Raw genomic sequence first — 19,344 nt, forward strand, 5'->3', positions numbered from 1 at the left:
AGGGGTGCCCCTGTCGCAGGGTTTCTGTTCTCACACAGAACTGTGGACAGAGGATTGGAACCTCGGCGAATTAGGGTGTCCCAAAACTCACCTTAGTAATCAAAACCCCTTAGCAAGCTAGGTACAGTGTCACATTGGATATAACAAACTCTCAATGTTTAGACAATCCAGAATATGAACTTATAGTACCTCAGGATACGTGGAACTCATGAACAGTCGGTCGTTATATATTTCTTAGAAACCAGAACATGGAGTTAAGAAGAACACATGTGTATTTGAAATGTTTATTTACTAATGCCGTCTTCTCAGGCGTAGTATCTTAGATTATACAAGTACACATATTATCAGTAGCAAAATTACCAGCATAGTCAGTAGTACATAAAAAGCGAATGGTGACAGTATGTTAACATGCTGTAAATGAATAAGAGTTAGCAACACTTATAAGCAGCCGCGGGCCGTGGAGGGAGTTACGGTGGGGCAGGGAGGCGGGGAGGGGGAGGGGCAGGGTGGAGAGGGCTCCACCCTGCTTCTCCCCCTCCCCGCCTCCCTGCCTCACCGTAACTCCCTCCACGGCCCGCGGCTGCTTATATCTCACCCTCCCTAATACACATATTATATTATTTGCTAAGAAGGTCTCTTTGTGTTGGTTTAGGGCGTGCCGATACTTTAGTGTCTTAGATTTGAAGGAATCACATCAGCATACACCAGCTCTCTCTTCATGTGAACCGCATCAAGTGTTGTGTATGTGTGTTCGGCAAAGCAATATAAAACCCACCTCATGCTCAGAATTGGGAGAAGCTGCACTTATGTTATGAGTATGAAGTCGTGGAGATCAGACCTCATAACAATTCTGTATCGTGTTGTTCTTGAAACTTCAGCACTCGCTGTACAGATATAGTTTAAGAAGTAAAGCAGATAGTAGAGCAATAACATATTATTCTCATGTAAATCACGATGAACTATTAGGTTGAAAGCTAAAGCAACAACTAAGTGTCGTGTGCAGAAGTTGCAAAAAAGGAAAAAATGGCGTTTAAACCGGTAATGAGTCCATGCTAACTTAACACGGTGTAAAGATATCCAGGACCTAGATGACACCTCCCCATGATCCGGAAACGAACTGAATAAGATAATAGAAGTGCCATCTCATGAGAGCAGATTGCAACTTTATATGTGGACAGTCCGCAAGGTAAAACATTAAAAACTAGGAAAATTTAATGCTAAAGAAAAATAAAACAGCCAAGTACTTTATCGAGTCTTAAGCCAATAGGCAAGCTAAATAATAAAAACTTGACAAATTAGTCAATGAATTGTCAATGAAATGCTAGTACTCAGCATATCAAACATGAAAAAGGTCTATGACATAACTGTGTATGCAAAATAAGCTGCAACAGCCTCCAATAGGAAGTCACCGTCTTCATCCGAAAAGAGTTTAGCCATCCAATTTAAAAGCGGAAAAGAACATACGTGCTCTCCCAGCACCGGATCCTCTATCACCATCAGAGGACAGCTCGGTGGGTTTTCAAGAAAGCTCTGTTCCAAGAAAGACTGTGTTGCCGCCAGTAAATTCCAGGGACCAATTAGTCCATGCATCAATGCCACAGCCATAATCCTTTCGCCAGGACAAACCAACTCGTGAGTAATGATAGGAGTCATCAGCTGATTAAAGTCGACGTCAGGAGAAACCGGTCCGCAGAGACACAAATCAATGGCCCAATCGAAATCATAGGTCAGGCAGTGAAATACAGGCTGGACACAGGTGAAGTAGGAGAATCGAAAAGATAATCCATATGCCGTGCTTAATATCGCCAACGGCATTGTGCCATAATATTCTAGCATGCGATTGCGGAACAGTGTCAGCAGCTGCAGGGCGGGAGCTTGCACAGGAGGCACATCCATATTTAAAAATGTAAAAAAGCACAAGAGCGTCCGCTGGTAATGCAAGTAAAAATGGGAATCCACGAAGCAGAGTGGAAAAAATAGAATGAAAGAAAGCAGGGATGACTCCAAAGATTTTCTCAAATGAAGTCACGAGACCACTGGTAACAACTTTAAAAAAGTGCGCCAGGCCCTTTGTGGAGGACGCGTTAGAGATAGTCCGAACCATCTTGCTGAAATGGAAAGGCGAATCTGTATTTAAAAGGGTCTGCACCTCTGTACGGGTGTTCGCTATGTGAAGCACGAAAGTTTCACGGGCCGAACTCAAGGCCACCTCTCTCTGAGACAAAAGAGCTCTTATTCTTGCCATGCCGTTGAAATGTGCTCCCAAGGTTGGTATTTGTGGCCAGATTGAAAACTCCCTATGTTCATGTGTGGGAGGAAATAGAACATTTCTGCAGCAAATAACCCGTTCATTTACTGTTACGATAAAATGAATACTTTTAATTAACCCAGAACAATCTTCATTATTGAGCATCAAATAACTACCATTTTCCAAGAACTTGAACGTGGGGATGATAGCAGGAACTGGTGTGCCTTGCAACACGCAAGCCATATTTGGTCGGTGTTTGTTGCATGAACCGTGTAACTGTATGTGCCTACACATTAGTGAATGATCTGGCGTCTCAGTGCATTCCTCTCCATTCAGATAAAGTTCTTGATCATCTTTGAAAATCTGTATGTGTATGGAAGCGACCAGACCTCATGAAGAAAACCACTACCTAAAGGTTAATAACGACCTATTGGTATATATTTCATACAATTTGAAAACTTATATAAAGCAAAAGGCAGCGTTATTAAACCGTGGATAAGGCACGTTGCCAAAGCAGTCAACCTTTTGGATTTATACTGGAAATGTTAAAGGAAGAATTACGGAGTAGGGCCTGTAAATCTTTAATGGACGAGTAAAATTACTCCAACCATCATATTTCTCTAACTCCGGGATAGTAGGGGTGTTTAATTTTTTAGAAGTAGCCAATCCAAAGCATTTGGTCTGGGAAATTGTTTCATTCACAAACAACATATGATTTGGGATGAGACATGCACGGTGGAAAGCCTCAGTGCCTTGTACCTGCCAGGTTCGTGAACCCCAAACTGATGTAGATCCTGGATATTTTTACTCTGTGTTACGTTAGCATGGTCTCATTACTGGTTTAAACGCCATTTTTCCTTTTTTGTAACTTCTGCACACAACACTTAGTTGTTGCTTTAGCTTTCAGCCTACCTGCGTCAAGATCTATGCCTGCTTCAAGCAGGCGCAGGGTTTTGATGTAGCTTTGTCCTATCTGATTGTAAATGCGGCACACCGTGGGTGGCAGAGCAGCGGTGCACGTTAACTGGTGCATCCCTGGGGATGTGCTAGTTAATATAAATCTGCCCCTTTACATTTAATTATGTGCAGGGGACACAGAGTAGGTGAGGTTTATCCAAGGTTAAGAAGAGATGAGTCCTGTTCAGTGAAAAATTGGAGATAGGCTTCAGTATATTATATACTTAAGTAGTGTGTTAAGTTTTTGATGACTGTTATTAATTTACTGTTGGGTAATAGTGGTTAATAACATTTTTTATTATATTTTACCACAGATTCAACTGCAGATTATTTCAAGATTTTAGGATGCCTAGCAAAGAAAGAGTGAGAAAGGCTGCAAAACGTCAAAGACAGCAGGACCATGGAATAATGCAGCAGTCCTCTAACAAAAAGATTTGTCAAGTCACCAAGAAAGCACCGGGTAAGAGTCCAAAAACAGTCATAAGAAATATGTGTAGTAAAAAAAATATTACTACAGAAAATGTTTCAGTCCAGAAAAGGAGAAACAATTCAAATGGTAAGGAAAGGCCAATGAGAAATGTTACTGCTAGAGTAAAAGATAACTCTATGCATGAAAGTAGAAGGAAACAACAGTTTAGGGATATTCGTAAACGAATGTTCCGCAACAGGATAATTGGGAATTTGTTAAAAAATATTAAGAAAGGTCAACAGAAAGTGGTTTTTTATAAGAGAAAAAAAATACTTGAGAAAGTTATTGATCAGGCATTTGAAATTAAACGTAAGTTATTTATTTTGACAATCAATAGAATTAGGAAGCTAAACAAGGTAATTTATGATTTCAAAAGAAATAGTAGATGGAAGAGAATAGTTAATCGTAGTAATTTTTGTGAAGTTTTTTCTGGAGAATGGATGCATAGTTCAAGCTCTGAGGCATTTTTTAATGAGGAGAGTTATTTCCAGGATAATGATTTGGTGCATGCAGTTGACACCAGTGGTCGAGCTTATGAAGTGAAAGATGGTTGTCCAGTTGAAAAAGAAAAAGTTGTGAGAACAGAGATAGAAGAGGTGTTAGGTAATGAGGTTTTAGGGAGACGTCCTAAGGGTCCTGTGTACACCTGGAAGTGTAGTAGTATTTGCAGTGTACGACAGGATTCCATCAATTTGCTTTGTGATTTTATACGGTCATTTAATAAGAAAAGTTTGAAGCAGAAAATGAAGTTCTTGCAAGAATTAGATCCTTGCAGAGTGAGAGAAGTGATAGGTTTGCATGGTCATTCACTGGCTTGTCTTTCCAGGAGAGTATGCCAGAGTGTTTTTCATCATTTCAGGATGCTAGCAGTGCATCATAATAAAGTGAGGAAATTAGTTAGAATGTTGTATTATGCTAAGAGTCCAGCAATTATGCTTAAACAATTATGCGCTGCTCTTTTGCATGGTTCTGAAATAGATGTGAAGAATATATGTGAAGAAATTGAGTTTTGTTACTTTGGAAGTAAAGAGGAGAATGTTGAAATTGACCAAGAAGAAGAGAGTAGTGTGGAAGATAGTGTACAGGTTTCCAGTACAGATAATTTCCAGAGGGAAATTGCGACGTTTGAGGTGAAATCAAGTGAGAGGCCAAATTTCACTTGTGTGTGTTGTCGATGCACTTATTATAAGAATCAGACTAAGTTAGTGGATTTATATGGAAAAAGTGAAAGGGAAAATAATAGTGAATGGAAGGATTTTACAACATACTTGATGGTAGAAAATTGTTTTGATTTGGGATTGGATCAACGTGTGTGTACTTATTGTTGTAACAAATTAAATCAAAACCAGATGCCTGCTAGAGCAGTTCATAATAATCTGGAATTGGTTGAGATTCCTTCTGAATTGAAGGATTTAAATACTTATGAATCTATTTTGATTCAAAGTATCCATCCCTTTCAGGCTATTGTAAGAATGGAGCCAAAGACAGGGAAATTGCCTCCATCAGATTTACAGAGAGGATTAAAGGGAAGAGTTGTTTATTTGCCTCTAGATTTGAAGAAAAACATTAACACAATTGGAGTAGAAAAAGTGGAAGAGGAACCTCTTGTTATCTTAGTTAATGGGGTTCCGACAAAGAATAAGAAAATATGGCAAGATTTAGTAGATGTTAGGAAAGTCAAAAGGGCAACATTGTATTTGAAAAAAAATAATAAATACTATAAAAATGTATATGTTGCAGAAGAGGAAGTAAGTGAGGAAGAGGATAGCGATTTGTGTGCTGGTCAAATTGAGAAAGTAGAACCCTGTACTAGTGAAGAAATATATGAACATTATAGTGTTCATCCTTTGCATTCCAAGGAAGTCATGGGGAATGCTATTGAGTTGTTTCAAATGAAACAAGCCAAAGGGAGTCCCATTAGTGTTTGGGAGGAAAGTTTGGAAGCTCGGTGTTTCCCACAGCTTTTTCCAACAGGTCAGGGAGGAAGATATGATGAGCGACCTCATCAAATTCCTGCTTCTGAATACCGGACTTTGCGATTGTATGCAGGAGATCCTAGGTTTCGACAATGCATTCCTTATTTGTTTCATCTCCTGTTTGAAAGCGATCTGTCTGGACTGTCATATGCAGTGAACCACATCTTGAAAAGTGGTATACACATGCAAAACATCTCGGCAAGTGACTTTATGGATAAAGTCAATGTCCAAGACAGTATTTTGGATTCTCACCTGATTAATCTCATGGCGTGTCAGCGTGGTACTAATGAGTACTGGTACCGTCGTCATGGTGATTTAAAATGTATGCTGAGGAACTTAGGAACTCCCACATGGTTCCTCACTTTGAGCTGTGCTGAGTATGGCTGGGAAGACTTACTTGAATTTCTACGAGAGGCAAATGCTAACGTAGAAAACATCGAATTCAAGACACCCGGAGAACTGTGCTCTTTGGATCCAGTCAATGTATGTAGGTACTTCAATCATAGATTTGAAGGTATGATGTCTTTCATCATGAATAAGAAGAATCCACCTCTTGGAGAGGTGTTGGATTTCTTCTGGAGGAAGGAGTACCAAGCAAGAGGTGCTCCTCATATACATATGTTGCTGTGGATCAAGGATGCACCTAAATTTGGAACGGATGCAGACGACTCAGTGATGAGTTTCATAGAACAGTATTCTATGTGTGCTGTTCCAAACGCAAAGGAGAAAAAAAGCCTAAGAGAAAAAGTTCTACGTTTCCAAAGCCATCGATGTGGAAAGTACTGTCGTCGTAAATTCCGGAACAAAGACAAGTTCTACACCAAATGTCGTTTCGGCTTTCCACGATCGGTGATTTCTAAAGGAAGAGTGAACAGTTTGATGTCTTCGCTGCGACATAATGTGATGAAGAAATCACCTAAAAACACATACAATTTGAAGAGGAACGAAGAGTCTAAGTACATTAACGACTACAACCCGGTGATTTTGTCCATGTGGAATGCTAACATGGATATACAGTTTGTGGCTGATAACTGTATGGCTGTGGCTCGGTATGTGACATCTTACATCACCAAAAAAGAGAAGACAGAATTGAAGGATATGTGGGAGGACATTTCCCATGAAAAGAGCCTCAGCAAGAAGTTGTACAGTTTCAGTCTGAAGATGTTGTCGCATCGAGAAATCGGAGCTTACGAATGTTCTGACCGGTTGTCTTCAGCAAGTCTCTATGCCAAGTCCAGGAGTATCGTTTGGGCGAGTGTTGGTCTTGCTGCAACGCGTAATCGAGTTCTGAAACCTGTGCGGGAAATTGAGTATTTGGCGGAAAAGGAGCCAAACAGTACCGACATTTTGAAGAGCAACATGTTGGATACATATTATCCAAATCGAAGCAGTCACCTCGAGAATGTTTGTCTGTATGAGGTTCTGCAAAATTACATATTCAAGAGGAACATCAAAGAAGATACTGAGAAAGGAGTGTATGCTGTAATAGGAAGTGAGGGATGTCTGGTCAAGCAAAGAAAATGCCACTTGATAAACCATCGAAAATTGAGTGGCGAATCTCCTGAAAAAAAGGAGTTTTTCTATTTAGCACTTTTGCAACTTTTTAAGCCTTAGCGTGCAGAAGAGGAACTGCTTGGAGATTTCCTTTGTTACGAAGACTCATTCAATGCTGCCAAGGAGACCATAGAATGTCCTGCTTTTCCCAAATATGTAGAAATGTTGAATGTGGAAATTGAGCAGGAAGCAACGATTGCAGCCGAGATTGCCAGAGACAGTTCTCAGGACAGTCAGAGTTCTGCTTCATTGAGTCAGGATCCACTAGGAGGACCTCTTATCGAAAATGAAGCTGCCACTGCTATGAATGAAGTGGAAAGAGCCATGGCACATGCTCAGGAGGATGCGGTTAACTTACAAGAGTTGGAAAGACAACTCAATGTTGAGCAGAGGAAAATATATGACGAACTTACCATGCAAATTGATCATGGATTAAGTCATGACAAGAAAGAGTGCTCATGTACGTCGTTGAAGCCTGTCCGACTGTACGTGAGTGGAGAAGCGGGAACTGGAAAAAGTTTCCTTATTAAAGCAATTTCATGTTATTTGCAGGAAAGGACAGAGTCATCGCTGTCTTGTGTTGTCACCGCTCCAACTGGACTGGCAGCACATAACATTAAAGGGATTACTTTACATCGTTTACTGATGCTGCCAGTGGAGCATGACAACAAATTAGAATATCACAAGCTATCTGGAGATGCTTGTTTTGAAGTTTCAAGAGTCTTGAGGAAAATGAAACTTCTTATCATTGACGAAGTAAGCATGGTTTCCAATGTCATGCTTGCCTTTGTGCATTTGAGAATGCAAGAAGTTCTCAAAACAGAGTATGATGTGTTATTTGGTGGCAAACACATCATTGTTTTCGGAGATCTTCTGCAGCTGACACCAGTGAAAGGGCGACCTGTGTTCAAAATGCTCACGCATGAAGATACCAGGAAGTGCTTAGGGAGTATTGGCAACGTCAATATATGGTTAAACTTCAATTATGCTGAACTGCATGAAAATATGCGTCAGGCAAAGGATGAAGTTTACAAGACTATGCTACAAGATGTTAGAATTGGAAAAGTGACCGAGCATGGGAAAGAAGCTTTACATGCACGATTACTGACAAATTTATATCCAGACGAAGATGTTGTGCCTGAGAATATTTTTCAGAAAGTTACTGAGAAAAAATCTGGAATATGTTTGATGCCAACTCTTGCAGAATGTGCCAAATTCAACAACAAAATATTGCATTTAGAAAAGCAAGAGATTGTGAAATTGGAAGCTATTGACAGAGTAGAGCATATGGGATCAACAATTATTTTGTCTGAGAATCTGAAAACAAAATTGGATTCATTAGAGAAGAGTATATCTAAAACTGCGGGTTTTGAAAAGACTCTGAATGTGTGCTTGAACTGCCGTATAATTTTAAGAAGGAATTTACATGTTGAAAGAGGTCTGGTAAATGGATCAATGGGTAATGTTGTTGATTTTGTGAAATACAGAAATAGAGATGGAATTGAATTTTTAAAAATTAAATTTGATGGCATTGAGGAAGTACAGCTAATTGCTCGTTGTTCTGCTAGATTTTTGCTTGTAAAAGACTTATATGTTCGTCGTAAGCAGTTTCCTGTTTGCTTGGCATATGCGGTGACAATCCATAAATCGCAAGGTTTAAGTGTAGACTGTGCATTGGTGAATATTGGCAGTTCTGTGTTCAAGGAGGGTATGGCATATGTGGCATTGTCACGAGTTAGGACTTTATCGGGATTGTACTTGATTGAGTGTGATGTCACAAACATTTGTGCGGATCTAGATTGTGTTAAGGAATACAATAGGTTGAGAAGAGAGTATGCGCCACATTTGCCTCAGTATCCTTTGTTTGAGAAACGTGTGGTAGGCCGGAAACGAAGAAATGTGACCAATACTGGGGAGGTTGTAGCAAAAAGACGAAAAGTCGATGAACCTGAAATTATAAGCAGAAACAAAAAGGATTCTGTTGAAGATGTTGTTGGTTTTCAATTTGAAAACAGTTCTGGTGTCAACTGCTATGCTAATGTAGTGGTTAATGTTTTGTTTTCTCTAGAAAATGTAAAAGAAGAGATTGTGGTCAATTCTGATCAAAGATTTTGCAGTTTGTTAAATTCTGTGTTAGAGAAATGTAGCACTGATAGAACAAACATAGAAAGTGTGTCTGAAATTCGAAATCTGTTAGACAGATGTTCAGGCCAAACACAATTCTCTCAAAATAGTCAGCAAGATTGTCAGGAGTTTTTAATGTATATGCTTGATGTATTGCATGATGAAGGTGTAGATGTAGATCACCTGTTTGGGCTTTCTTATCAATGGCAGCATGACTGCGAGAACTGTAGGGTATCAAGTACTACTAGTCTAGACTCAGAAAGATTTATATATTTAACTTTGCCAGACAGTAAATCAGTCTCTTTTAATAAGCTAGTAAAAGCAGCTGATCACAATATGGAGTGTAGGCAATGTAAATCTGAAATGATGTCCACATTATTTATACGAACATATGGCCAGTATGTCATTTTAATGTTCCAACGATGTAGGCCTGATGGAACAAAATTGACAACTTTAATTAAAAATTTTGTGGCTTCACAGTTGTCAATATCAGGAAGGACTTTTGTAACTGTAGCAATTATATATCATGATGGTCCTTCAATAACATCAGGACATTATACAGCTTATTTAAAGTGTAGAAATGGCTGGTCATTCTGCAATGATTCTGTTTTAATTTTCAAAAAAAAATTGCCATATGACCTTAAAAACTCTTACCTGGTGTTTTTAAAACCAAAATTTTAGGGAAAGAATCTCGGGATGTGCTCTGAGGAATTTCAAGAAGTTCTCATGGCTCCTACACTATTTGGCCTTGAGGATAAGTGTAGTACAGAGACATAACTTTTTACCATAACACTGGACGTCATTGAGAAATACGTGCACTTTGAATGAGTTCAGAAAAACGATTTCTTTTTATAAGCTAATTGAAGCAGCCAATCAAAACATGGAGTAGAGGGAATGTAAGTCTGCAATGCTGTCTACTGTTTTACATTGCTTTGTGATTAAAAGTGATGTAGAGAATTAAATAATTGTACTAGTCATAAAGGTAGTGTAAGTCTGCTTCATAGTAAGCAGTATCAGTGTGATAGGAAATGTAGAACATGATTGAGCAAGAAGGGGAAGATATTACTAGTCCAGGATTGTGTAAATGATCTTCAACATTTTAATTCTGAAAGTTGCGGAAATGCGAAAAGACGGGATTGGCTTACAAGAAATCCAAGAGTTATAAATGGCTTTGACAAGATTTGGCCTTGTGGAAACTTGTGGTAGAGAGCAAGAAGTCATTTATTGTATGTAACATGTTTTTGAAAACGATGGAGGTTTTCTTTCAGAAAGTGGCGGGTTGAAAGTAATAACAGCACAACAGAGTGTAAGCTGTTCATAGGACATCTTTGGCCGTCATGGAAAGTAAGTTAACTTTAAGGAGTTCTGAATTCTGATTTGTTATGTTGTATGGGTTTTTTAAACACAATCATTTTGATTGTGGTTTTTTTTCCCCGCTGTTATATGATGAATACCTTCAAGTCACTGTTTTTAGTGAAATTTGATACATTCTGAGAACAGCAAAAATAAACCATTTAACATGTATAATTAATTCTGTTCTGTTTGCATTTATGATGTACATGTAGAACTGTGTAGGAGGCATGGAGAAGGTGAGGCTTCTGTAAGTGTCAAAGTTGTTGCATACAGTGAACACATTCACACATCGGTCCACTCTTCCTTGGATGTGGTGGAGGTGGTGGGGAAGCACCAGCTGAAGCTACTAAAGAAGCCATTGCTCACTGGTAACAAAGGGTCTTTCTCTCACAATGATGAAAGTCAGAGTGAGGAAAGAAAGAGGGATTTTCATCATTTGGGAAAAACAATAGTTCTCAACCAATGAAAAGTGTTCATTTTAGATTATATGACCTAGTCTTACATCATTAGGAAACCAAAAGTGAAATGAACCAATGAAAAGTGTTATTACCAAGTCACATGACCTGCTGTGTTTATGTTACACGCTTTGCAGGGCCTTCCGGTTTGCTTCCAGAAACCTGTGCTTTGCGACTCGGTAAGCGTACCAGTTCGCTAACGTAGTACGTCATATGACGTATCACGCGACAACGCGAAACGTCATGCGGACGGGAGGCGTCACGATGTTGTTTTCTAACGCGGCAGTTGCGGTAAAGAAACGTTTACTGGCTCGCGGTCTATTTCGCGGCATCAAGGTCAGCTAACGGGAAGCTTCCCGATTCGCGAAGTGGGAACGAAGAAAAAAAAATTTAAAAAAAAAAAGTTATTAATAAACATATAAAATATATTTTGGGATTTAAAGAAGAATACATTTTACAGCTACAGATATTTGCTATTAAAAAACCATTGAAATTCACTGAAAAAACCATAGGTTATAGATTATATAAAGTTAGGAATTAGCATTTACAAAACCTTGAAAATTCACTGAAAAAACCATAGGTTATAGACCATATATAGTTAGGAATTAGCATTTAAAAAACCTTATTTTACTCACACAAAACCATTGAAATTCCATATATAGTTAGTTGCACTAACTATATATCGCGCACCCGCAATCCACTGCTGATGATGTCACATATTACATCATTCATGACATGGTCAGTGACATCACTGATGACATCACTGATGACATCTCAAATGACATCACTGATGACAACATCCAGTGATTATGTGTTTCTGTAAAGTTTAAATATGTTTTACATATTGAAGAATGAGTGGATGTATAAGTGTCTGAATGAAGGTTTTAGTAGGTGCGTGATTGACTGTATGAGTGAGTGATTAAATGCGTCTTACTAAATGCACGGGTTAGTGACTAAACTGTCTGAAAGTGTGCATCAGTATGTCTGTTGTTGTGCAAGCTGCTGCATGTGTTGATCAGTAGCTATATAAGTAGCTATATGGGTTATTGATTGGTTGCACAAGTATTTGTATGGGAGACTGAGTGTGTGTATGGCTGGCTGGGAGGTGTGTGACTCTGTGCAGATCAATGTGTACTTGTATCAGTGATTCTATAAGAGAGTAAGTATGTGTTAGTATATGTTTGAAAATGTAAGGTACTCTATGTTTAACTGTGTAGATTAGAAAATGGAAGTGTGATTGATTGTTTACAGGACTGACTAGGTGTGTGAGTAACTCCATGGATGAGTGGCAGAGTGTGAGTGTCTGTATAGGTGTATGAGTGCATATGATAGTGTTGTAAAGATGAGTGATTGTATGTATGAATGATTGTATGGGTGAATGAGTGAATGTGTGTGTAGACGTAGGAATCAGTGAGTGCGTATGTAGTAACTAGTACTGGTGTGTCAATGGTTTCAAAAATTATACTCTGTATTTAACACTGGGTTGTAACAGAGGTTATATTAAAGTGTGAGGAGATGCATTGTATTGTCACATTAATGATATCATCATTGATGTGACCATTGATGTCAAATGAGATGTCCTCAGTGATGTCATCAGTGATGTCATTTGAGATGTCATCAGTGATGTCATCAGTGATGTCACTGACCATGTCATGAATGATGTAATATGTGACATCATCAGCAGTGGATTGCGGGTGCGCGATATATAGTTAGTGCAACTAACTATATATGGAATTTCAATGGTTTTGTGTGAGTAAAATAAGGTTTTTTAAATGCTAATTCCTAACTATATATGGTCTATAACCTATGGTTTTTTCAGTGAATTTTCAAGGTTTTGTAAATGCTAATTCCTAACTATATATAATCTATAACCTATGGTTTTTTCAGTGAATATATATATATATATATATATATATATATATGGTATGTGAAGCTCTGAAGGTCCGCAAGTACAGCAGGTGAAGCCACACAGACAAACAGGAACCAGCAAAACCCTGGATGGTGCAAATTTTTGTTTATTTAAGTTTCAAGCCCAGCACCAGTCCACCATGACGCGTTTCGGCTAGAGATAGCCTTGATCACATGACGACGTCATGGGGGCTGTCCACCCATTTAAAGTGCAACAGTGCCATCACATGTCATGGAAAGGGAAAAAATACTATTTCCTACTTTTTCACAAAGTTGATAACTGCATAAATGCCGGTATTAGCACAGAAAATACAAATCGGTAATAGATGGTTAAAATATCTTTAAAATACATATTCCAAACCCGAATGTAAAACCTCAGTGAATAAATAATATTGTGTAAATCGATGGCAACACTATATCAATATACAGTTAAAACCTCTAAAATAAGTATAAATGTTAAAACCTATAAATATTTACATATAAATATTGCCATTTAAAATCAGAACAAAGCACCCTTCGTATGTTAAGTGGGGCAACAGAGGATAAATGCAAAAGGATAACGAATAATCCTAATTGTCGCACATTCATGTCGGATCAAAGGAAATAATGCCCAAGTGGGCTGTACACTGGCACTGAGGTAAAAGATGAAATTAAATGGTGCAAATACACGTAATTAGTGCAAGCATGTCATGATGGCAATAAAGTGCTACCAGAGAAAAGTGCAAAATTGTTAAATCAATAAAAATAAAAAAACAGTTACGAAAAAGGTCAGGAGGGGTCCATGATGCATGTAAGAGTTTCATTCCCCTGGCCTAAACTCAAGATTACAGGACAATCACAGTACTGATGAGAAAGTGCAATGTGCATGTCACATTGTGAGCAGATGCTATGGATAGGTGTGGCAGTCCTCCCCAGTGTTGAGCCCTTGCGGTGTCTTGGTATCTAGTAATATAATGTAACAGGTCTCTAACTTTCGCAGCAGGGACTCTCTGTCACCTCCCCTCCTCTGGGGGGGAACACAGTCTATCACAAAATACTTTAGCAAGGAAGCATCTTTCCCATGAGTCTTCTCAAAATGCCTGGCTACAGGATATGAGGGATCTGCGTTGATGATCGCTCACAGATGCTGTAGAATGCGTTTGTGGACTTGTGGCCTCGTACTGCCCACATATCTTAGCCCGCAAGGGCATTCTAGAACATAAACTGCAAATTCAGATTTGCAGTTTAGTTTTTGCTTGATTTTAATGGTAAACGGGGAAAGTGGCGTGCTCACCTCAGACTTCCTGGTGCCATTTTTGCATGCTTTACTAGTAAAACATTTCAGGAAGCCCTTGCTTTCATCTAACCAAGATCCCATGACCACCTCTGGGCTGCTAGAGACCAAGCTTTCTTGCATTGACCGGGCTTTGCGATAAGTTATACTAGGGCATTTGGGCATGACAGGGCCGAAGACAGGATCACTAGATATAAGGGGCCAATTGTCCTTGATTATTTTATGAATACTTTTGTGTTGATTACTGTATCCAATAATCAACCTAGTCTCCTCACAGGATCTATTAGTGGGAGACTCAACCCGTTTAACTCCTGAGCCCAGGAGTACTGTCCTGTCCATTCTGTTGGCTCTCTGTATGGCACTGTCTATAGTTTCTGGTTTGTAACCCCTTTGGAGGAAACGTGCCCTACAGTGGGATTGTGCCAGCCGGCATTGTTCCTCACTGCTGCAAATCCTCCTGACACGGAGCATCTCCCCATAGGGGATACTCCGTATGAGGTGTGCTGGATGGTGACTACCAGCGTGCAGCAGTGTGTTACCCGCTGTGGGCTTGCAGTACAACTTGGTATGGAGGCTATCATCCTGGACGAAGATTTCCACATATATATATGAACGCAGGTTTCCACGAACAGCAAACGGACTCAACTCCAGCCGCAATACCGGCAAGAAACAGGAGACCCAGATTTCTCTGTGAGTGATTTTTTTCCCGCAACAGACAGCATAACGTTTCGGCCTACAGGAGGCCTTGGTCACATATATATATATTCACTGAAAAAAACATAGGTTTCAGACATGTTATAGTTAGGAATTAGCATTTAAAAAACGTTAGAAATTCACTGAAAAAACTATAGGTTTTAGGGGTGTTATAGTTAGCTGGACATTTCACTCGTACAAAACCATTGAAATTCCTCCGTTCTAGTTAGTTGTACTAAGTATAACTCGCGCGCCCGAAATCCACTGCTGATGATGTCACATATTGCATCATTTATGACATAGTCAGTGACATCACTGATGACATCTCAAATTACATCACGGATGTTTAAAGAGCAATACGTTTTAGAGATTGTAATTATACACTTCCAACACCCAACAAAATCACAATACTCAGCGCTACTACCACTACAACCACCCCCACGGGCCTCTGCTTCCTACTACCTCAAAGGCAGTGCAAAACAGGACAAGGAACCTTTCCAAAATAATATATCACCTCAACAGCACACTAGCTTAATCTACAGAGATGTGGCAACCAAGTATGTATAAGGGAAAGAACTCTAACATCAACAATAATGTACACAATGCTAAGACTACCGGTGAAATACTATACACAATTCACTATAGAAATCAAAAACTTTTCAGTGTATAGATATACCATTGATACGTGTAGTGTACTGAATAGTGGACACAACCATATTATCTCAGACACTGGGGAATATTTCAGCCATGTAGCTGTGTTCACCCCCCCTTTGAAACAGAAGCGGAGTAGGCTAGTCCAACTTAAATAACGTCAACGTACGACTATAAATAATTAGGCTACGCCTTGGGTGTGGTTCACTTCTGCAAAGAGAAGAGACTGCGGCGCAGTGAAGGTCCCCACCCTGCCACGTGGCTCCCATATAATATATATTTTCTGAATTTGTTTGCCCTACCGGTTCTTATGGACCCCCTGAACAGGCCTAGGGTGTCAGGGTGTGTCTACCCTACCCCTGTTCACGTTTTGCACACATATTTCACAGACTTCTTCACTCTCACTTCTACCGAGGCACAAAATGGCTGCTAACAGTTCCTGATTTCGAATGTTTACAACTGCTTGACAGCCACTTAGAATTCAACGAGTCATCGGGACGGTGCGCTTATGCTACGAGGCCAATCCTCACACAATCCGCTGATCCACAGCGCCCATAGATATATAAATGACTTTAACCGTCATTTTCAAAGAAACTAAGTCGGAACTGAGGTCTACCTCTCTGCAAAATTTGGTGTGATTCCGTTCAGCCGTTCAAGCTGTAGCCGTGGCTAAAGGTCCTATGGGAAATTGGATGGGGAAAACACGTTTTGGGAACCCCTTTTTTCTCGGCCCCGCTTTACCAATCACCCCCAAACATTCAGGGAAGGAGCGGAACTGAGCTGGCCAGAAGTTTGGAAAATTTCAAGAAGATTCATCAATCGACGCCAAAGTTATTCCAAATAGAATGTTGCGGTTTTCCTATGGATAATAGGTCAAAAAATTACTACAGACTGTGATCAAGGTATAAGCATACCGAAACGTGTAGGTTGTTCACCTGTACCTTCATGTGGATTTTGGATTTTGAATAGAAAAATAAATCGACATTGCTGCTGAAAATCGTGAGAGAGTGCGACTTCATTTGGGTTCCTGTGGGTGACACGGGAACGGAGAGGAAATATATATATATATATATATTTTTTTTTTCAACAACAAGTTATGAAGAAACTGCACTCCTGAACACGAGGTTTTTTCGTTTTAAAGAGAAACGGAAATATATGCTTTACTAATCGCACATATTTTATAACAACAATACATAAAACTCAGAAATGACAATGAATGCAGAAATAACCGCATCTTATAACAATGACAAATGTATCATAACTAAAACTATATATGAGAGTTAATGTGCTTGCATGATATATAACTTGATAAAGTTGCACTTGAAACGATTAAAAAAAAAGAAAGAAAGACGATTGATGTCCCTGTAAAAATACAAGAACCAGAATGCACTGTTCTGGCTTTGTAACTGAAACCTATAAATATTGAAAGTGAAGAAGGACTCACATTACCGTGAGAAAGAACATTTTTTTGTTTGAAACGTTGGTGGGTGATGGTGGCTGTTCCATTGATGGAATAAAAACGCTTTAAAATGAAAAAACCTTGTGTTCAGGAGTGCAGTTTCTACATAACTTGTTGTTGAAAGATTTTCACGGGACTTGATCTGGTCTCGGAAATTGCACCCGCTATTTTGGCGCGCCGGTTACAGACTGTTTGGTGAAAGGATATATATATATATATATATATATATATATATATATGAAGGAACTTGTCGCACAGAACCGCAAACAGCAAGCAAAACAAGCAGTTCGAATACTCAGCAACAAAGAGCCGACCCAAATGGTGCTGGTGAACGGTGTCTTTATTTCATAAAAGCCAGCGCTGCCGCCATGACGCGTTTCGCCTCCAGGGAGGCTTGATCACATGACAAACTGCGTACATCAAACCCGGCCATTTAAAGTGACAGTGCAGTACCTCGTGTCATAGAAATGGAAAAAATATATATATTCCAAAAAGTGCATAACTTTTGCGGCAAATATACACAGCGGAAAAAAGAGAATGAAGCTCAAGTGAGCTAACTTGATTCAAGATAAAGCAATAAACATATTTACAATCAATAAAGTATCTCAATTTGCAAAAATACACGATAGAAATATGTAAAAAATGCAAAACTTGATCAATATACAATACACAATTGAGTACATGATAAATTAATTCATCTATGTACAATAGTGAAGTATAAACATTCAAAAAGTTATTTCCGCCATGGATAAAAAAAATAAAGTATTTACAAATAGTGCAAATAGTACAAATTCAAGTAGCAGCAAAAGTAATGACACGCGCAACATGTGTTTAAGAATCAAACCCCAGTGGGCAAGTCACTAAAATAGTCGCAGGCATTAAAGTGCATATATAAAGTGCAAGAAGTGCAAAGAAATAATTAATGGTGATTCCAAGATTAAAATCCAACAGTTGTATACTGGGTTAAAAAAGAGAGAAAATTTCATCATATGTACAACATGTAACAGGTTGGAACTAACTGGCAGGGAGCGCTTTTGAAACAATATTCAGTAAAAGCTCAAAAAGTAAGAACCAAAATTAGCTCAAATATCCGGACAGGCATAGACAGGCAAAGAAAGAAGAATAATTGATTGAAAAAAATGAAAGGGGACTAAAGACAAGTGTACAGGTCTTCCCTATCGTTGAGGCCATTGGGATTCTTGGTGTTTAATTCCAGGATATATCTGGTCTCAAGGAGACGGAGCTTAGCCTCACGGTCCCCACCTCTCCTCGACGCCTCAACACAATCAATTAAGAAATATAAGAGTGAATCTGGTACCCCTGAATGCTTGTCCTGAAAATGCCTGGCAACCGGATAATTTTGATCATGACCAGAAATCGCACGTATGTGTTGGAGTATTCTCTTGTGGGCGGGCAGCTTTGTGCTGCCCACATATTGGAGCCCATAAGGGCACTCCAACACATAAACGGCGTATTCCGTTTTGCATGTGAGCCACTTTGTAATGGCAGTAGGATGCTCAAAAAAAGGACTTTTATAGTGTGTCCTGTTACTGCCAAAACGACAGGCCTTGCACTGGGGGCAGATCTTAAAGCCCTTCTTCAGAGCTGACCAGGTGGCTGAAACTTTAGGTTCCAAGGTGTTACTTACTAAGGCTTTGGACATTGAAGGGGATCTTCTAAAGGTCAGAGTTGGTTTAGGCTCCACCAAGTGCCCGATCACAGGGTCACTGAGAACCAAGTTCCAATTTCTATTGATAATTTTTCGAAGAGCCCCATGTTGTCTATTGTACGTTAGAATAGCCCTGGGAGTACACCTTTGAACATCCACAGTCACATCATTGGTCAATTGAGCACTCTTGGTTCTTGGTATTAATGCTTCCTGCCTACTCATAGAGTTGGAACGTAAGATTGCTTTGGCCAAAATCTCAGCAGAATAGCCCCTAGCCAGGAAGCGTAATCTGCAAGCTTCTTGCGCAGCCGCGCATTCGGCATCAGTACTGCAAATTCTCTTAATTCGCAGCATTTCCCCGAAGGGAATACTGCGAATTAGATGTGCTGGATGTTGGCTATGGGAGTGTAGGATGGTATTACCTGCACTTGGCTTCCTGTAAAGTCTGGTATTTAGTTTGGTGCCATCTACCACAACCTCAACATCTAAAAAAAAGATGGATACAGTACTGAAGTTTGCTGTAAAATTAAGATTAATGGTATTCAAATTAATCAA

The sequence above is a fragment of the Lissotriton helveticus genome, chromosome 4_1, assembly GCF_964261635.1.
Source record: "Lissotriton helveticus chromosome 4_1, aLisHel1.1, whole genome shotgun sequence".
Lineage (NCBI taxonomy): Eukaryota > Metazoa > Chordata > Amphibia > Caudata > Salamandridae > Lissotriton > Lissotriton helveticus.